Source organism: Arachis ipaensis, chromosome B10, assembly GCF_059453495.1.
Source record: "Arachis ipaensis isolate K30076 ecotype BB chromosome B10, ASM5945349v1, whole genome shotgun sequence".
NCBI lineage: Eukaryota > Viridiplantae > Streptophyta > Magnoliopsida > Fabales > Fabaceae > Arachis > Arachis ipaensis.
In genome coordinates this window covers 120062785-120068975 of record NC_142435.1, presented here as the reverse complement: position 1 = coordinate 120068975, position 6191 = coordinate 120062785, and positions in this window count along the sequence as shown.

The window sequence follows — 6191 nt, the reverse complement described above, 5'->3', positions numbered from 1 at the left end:
AAGCTATTTATCCTGTAACTCTTAGTCAGGATATCAATTATGATTATTAGTTTGAATTGTGAAGGATAAAAGAGCATGAAATAAATACTTGTTATGCAGTAATGGACAATATGTTGGAGTTTTGGAGATGCTTTGTCTTCTGAATCTCTTCCTTTCCTACCATCATCTTCTTCACGCACGCAAGGCTCCTTCCATGGCAAGCTATATGTTGGCGGATCACCGTTGTCAATGGCTACCATCCGTCCTCTCAGTGAAAAAGGTCCATGTACATGGCTAATCATCTGTCAGTTCTCACTTGTGATGGAATAGGATCCATCGATCCTTTTACGTCTGTCACTATGCCCAGCACTCGCGAGTTTGAAGCTCGTTGCAGTCATCCCTTCTCGGATCCTACTCGGAATATCACAGACAAGGTTTAGACTTTTCGGATCTCAAGAATGCTGCCAATGGATTCTAGCTTATACCACGAAGACTCTGGTCTCACGGATCTGAAAGTTCTGTTGTCAGGAGAGGCGATCAGACTCATGAGCTAGGAACCCAAGAGATACTTATTCAATCTAAGGTAGAACGGAGGTGGTTGTCAGGCACGCATTCATAGGTTGAGAATGGTGATGAGTGTCACGGATCATCACATTCATCATATTGAAGGGCGAATGAATATCTTAGATAGAAACAAGCGTGTTTGAATAGAAAACAGAAATAGTTGCATTAATTCATCGAGACACAGCAGAGCTCCTCACCCCTAACAATGGAGTTTAGAGACTCATACTGTCTAGGATACAAAGTTCAAATCTAAAAATGTCATGAGATGCAAAATAAATCTCTAAAAGTTGTTTAAATACTAAACTAGTAACCTAGGTTTACAGAAAATGAGTAAACTACGATAGATAGTGCAGAAATCCACTTCTGGGGCCCACTTGGTGTGTGCTGGGGCTGAGACTTGAGCTTTACACGTGCCTAGGCTGTTTCTGGAGTTAAACGCTAGGTTGTAGCCTGTTTTGGGCGTTCAACTCCAACTTGTAACCTGTTTCTGGCGTTTAACGCTAGAATGCAACATGGAACTGGCGTTGAACGCCAGTTTACATCATTTATCTTTGAGCAAAGTATAGACTATTATATATTGCTGGAAAGCCCTGGATGTCTACTTTCCAACGCAATTTAGAGCGCACCGGTTGGACTTCTGTAGCTCCAGAAAATCTATTTCGAGTGTAAGGAGGTCAGAATCCAACAGCATCTGCAGTCCTTCTTCAACCTGAATCAGATTTTTGCTCAAGTCCCTCAATTTCAGCCAGAAAATATCTGAAATCACAGAAAAGCACACAAACTCATAGTAAAGTCCAGAAATATGAATTTTGAATAAAAACTAATAAAAATATACTAAAAAGTAATTAAAACATGCTGAAAACTACTTAAAAATAATGCCAAAAAGCGTATAAATTATCTGCTCATCACTCATCTTACTATCCTATTTTCTATCTTTCAGGATGATTCACCGTAAGCAAAAAGGAAAGCAGAAGAAAGAACAAGCAGTAGCCAGATAACCCACCAGTTGAAGGTGGCAATCCGTGTAATCCCCGTACCCCCTTGCTCATCTTTGAATGCACGGAGGACCGTGCAAACTTTTATGTGTGGGGAGGTCGTCCGACCAAAGCGGCCAATTTTTGGGTGAAAAATTCCAATCCAAACACTTTCACATTTCATATTTTTTGACTATTACTGTCATTTAGAATTCTTAGTTGCAGTTTTCTTGGTTTGTATATATTTTAGAGCTTTATTTGCATTTTTCTTAGTTGATTGCATTTCTTTTCATATATACATATATATATATATAATAAGTTTAGTCAAAATAATGAAAATTCAAAGACCATTTCTTTATAGGGCATTCCAAAATTGATTTGAGTTAATATTTTTTTTCATTGAAACTTGCTTGAAATATATTGTGGAATATGGTTTTGAGCTAAGAACACACAACCTTGTGAGTTTGGAGCCTAATTGTGTGGTTGCATCATATAAACATTATTTTCATTCTTCTGTGTTATTTTCTTTCTATGATTGTAATCTTTGATTTATTTGATTCTTTATGTCCATTATTCCGTGTATATATGCATTTATATGATTGATGCCTTCATTTCAAATAGCTCACTTATCCAAATAGACTTATTCTTTTTATCCATCATTGTTAGCCAATTTTGAGCCTATTTTAATCCCTTTTGTTCTTAATTTTAGCACATCACTACTCCTAAGCAAAAAATAATAAATGTCTTTAATTTAGATCTTTGATTAGCTTAGGCTAGTGAGAGTATGTATATTCAAGTGTGGGAAAATTTGGGAAGATTGGTTGAGATAAAAGTATTTTTTAGATTTTTATCGAAAATCTTGGGAATTTGGTACATATTCATACATTCAATATTTAAACCATATGCATTAGTCTCTTTTGTATATATTATGTTATTATAAAAAAAAGAAAAAAAAAAGAAGAAAAAGAAAAGAAAAGAAAAAGAAAAAGAAAAAGAAGGAAAAGAAAAAGAAAAAGCGAAAAAAAGAAAGCAACAAAAAGGGGACAAATGTTAACCCCAAAGTAAAATAATAAGAATAATGCATATGGGATGTGAATTGAAAAGAATGCATGAGTGTGTGAAAAAGTGAAGAATGTGTAGTTAGGTTTGCATTTGAATTGTATAAGTTGTTATATGTGTTAGGAGAGAGAGTTTAAGTTAATCAAATATTCATATTTCAAGCTCACTTGACCATATGTATCCTTATCTTTACCCTAACCCCATTACAACCTTGAAAAAGTTCTCATGATAATTGCATACATGCATTGAATAATTGTTGATTGTTAGATGAAAGACAAATCTTAGAAAGCATAATTAGAGGAGAATTGAGTGACTCAACACTATACACTTGAGCGATTAGAGCGTATACACATCCAGTGAGGGATTCGATTGTTCAATTCTATGTTTTCACTGGTTATTATTCCTTATCTTGCAAGTTGTAAATTCTTTTCGATAACTTTAATCAATTGTTGGATTTGACTTGGTTGTGCTTGCTTTATCCCTTATGTTTATATATGTATTCTTGGAAATTGATTTATTTTAACCAAGTAGTTGCATGCATTTAGGTAGATTGCATATAGATAGTTTATTTTGAATAAGTGTTGTATCCCTTAGTCTTATTCTTCTTGATGTATAGCATGAGGACATGCTATTGTTTAAGTATGGGGATGTGATAAATTCACATTTCATGGTATTTATTTGCTTTAATTGTGTGGATTTAATTGACTTCTCTTGTATTTATATATTGAAATAGCATAGATTTGTGAATTTCTCCTAATTGTTCTTAGTGATAAAAATCATGCTTTTTATGCTTAAAAATTACTAATTTTAATTTCACTTCTATTCCATTCGATACCTTGATGTATTTGTTTAAGTGATTGAAGTTTTAGAAGGCAATGATGGATTCGAAGGATGAAGGAAAATCATGCAAAAATGGAGAATTCATGAAAAAGTGAAGGATTTGTACAGCTATCAATCCTGACCTCTTCGTACTCAAGTGATCATAATTTGAGATATAGATTTCCAAATGAGGTGGTTCTAGTGGTATTAGAAAGTTAACATCCGGGGCTTCAAAATGATATGCAATTATCTATAGTGGATGTGTGTTAAGACGTCTGCGTATGCAGCCAAATGCTTATGTATGCGAGATACCAAAAACGTGCTTCATTAAAAAACACATGAGGGGCAATTTTCTGGAGCATTTTGGGCCCAATCCAACCCATTTCTAATGCTATTGAACCAAGGATTGAAGGAAGAATGAACCAAGTAGAGTTTAGGTTTTTATCATGTTTTAGGCAAAATTTCTAGAAAGAGAAGCTCTAACTTCTCTCTATAATTATAAGTTTCTTAGTTTAATTTCTCTCTAGTTTTAGGTTTTGATCTTATTTTGGTTTAGTTTTCTTTATATTTTCTTGTTCTAGTATCTTGATTTATCTAGTTTTTTTTGTTAATTTCTCTATTTTGCCACTTTTAGTTTATGAACTCTCTTGTTAATTTCAATTTTCTTTAATACAATTTGATGTTTTATGTTTTCTTGATGCTTAATTTAGTTGTTGTTATCAATTTTTTGCATTTGATAGTTATAGATTTTACTAATCCTTGCAATTTATGATACTTTTATGCCTACCATGTGTTTGATAAAATGTCTCTTTTAATTTTAGAGTAGAATTTTGTATTCTTAGTTTGGGTTGGTAACTTAGGTGACCTTGAGTTACTAATGTCCAAGTTAATTGATAATTTGGAGATCTTAATCACTCTTGTTTCCATTGATGCTAATCTTTTGCTAATTCAATTAGTAAGTTGATTAGGACTTATGGATTAGGATTAATTAAGCCCATTTGACTTTCCTCCAATATTGGGGATAACAAAGTGGGATTGCTCTTTATAATTATCATGTTGTGGTTAGTAAAAAGGATAATGATCCTTAACTATTAGCCCTTGCCAAGACCTTTCTTAGTTGATCTTTTTAATTATTTTAGTTTAATTGCTTTTGATATTTAGTTATTATTTGCTTCTTTATTTTCTTGTCATTTACATTTCTTGTTATTTCTATCTCACCCCCGATTTTCTTAATAGCCAATAATTGAGCACTTGATTGCAATTTCTAGGGAGAACGACCCAGGATTCTACTCCCAGTTATTTTGATTTGTATTGTGACAACCTTTTAAACTTTGATTAGGGTCATTTATTGATTTGGAACTATACTTGAAATGCAATTTTTTTTTTTAGAAAAATTCCTAACCGACGTTTGGCCTCCGTCATAGGCAGCAATTTTATTTCTGTTCTTGCTCAAGCATAATGTTCTAAGTGAGAATTAGTTCTTGAGAGTTTCATGTTATGACTCTTTTGCACTATGAAAAAGTTGGCAATTAAAGTAATTTATTTCTTGATATTCTTTTTTTTAAGGCTTGATAATCATGCTATGATGCAGCTTCTTTGCAAAATTTTACTATAGAAAAAAATCACTTGCAAGCTACTACTTTTCCTAAAGGATTTGAGGTCTACAACCATCCATCCTTTAATTTTCTTGACATTTCATTTTTCTGATTCTTGATAATTATATAATTGATGGTAATCAGCAATAGTATGGACACAAATTATAAAAAACTTTTTTTAAGTTTTTAGTAGGACATGGCATAAGATACTTTTTCTTGTGATCAATGACTTTTGTCCAATATATAGAATTACATTTATGAAATAGCCATGTCCTAGTATGGTTCTAAACCACTAAAAAGCCCTTAGAAGTATTCTGATAGCTGAACCACAAACATGGCTGGGCATCAATATTAAACACTTTTTTCATTGTCCTATTATACAAAGTTATATGTTGCACGAGATGTCTTTTGGACATACTAAAGACCTTAGGTTTGATAGCAATTGTATTCACAATCTGTCATTATCTTTTGAACTCTTCTTTCCCTGACTTGGCATATGTCTCATTTGGTTATCATCAGGCTTTGGTCACAGATGTATGTGACAAAACTCTTTACTATACATGTATAACTGCTGAAGTAATTGAGTTCTACCAATTGTTATACAGACTTATGTAGCAAAAGATAGACTTGTTACTAATCCTCTGTGCAAGCCCTTTAGTATTTGCAGGTTTATTTTATAATTCTGTTTGTAGTTATATTATTGGACTGAAGTTGAGTTTTTGTTTCCCCAATTTTGCTGTGCATTTGCAGAATTGCTGCCAGAGGACTATAGCAAACAAGTAGCCCCCTGTCAAACAGCTGTCCATGGTACCTAGATCAGCACAAGAGAATTTAGACTAGCTCTAGAGTAGCGTAATATTACGTATTTGATGTACCCACTATGATGTTATCGTCCATGCTTATTCTGTTGGTATGTGCTGCTGTGCTGATATACTTGATACCTATCTTAATATTTATCTAGGTTTATTCTATGAACAATGAACTATACAACTTTACTTTGTTAATGTTGATGGTAATTTGTGTGCATCATTTTAACAAGATTGAAACCTGGCTCTGATAACAGAGAAGGCTTCCAATGTTTTTTAGGACATTTTAATGATATACGTTTGGGCTTTTTTGTTAATGAGTTTGGGTCAAACGAAGCTTTTTTTTAGTTTAACTATCAAGTAATCAAGTTGGTCTATTTGTTAGAGATTTCATT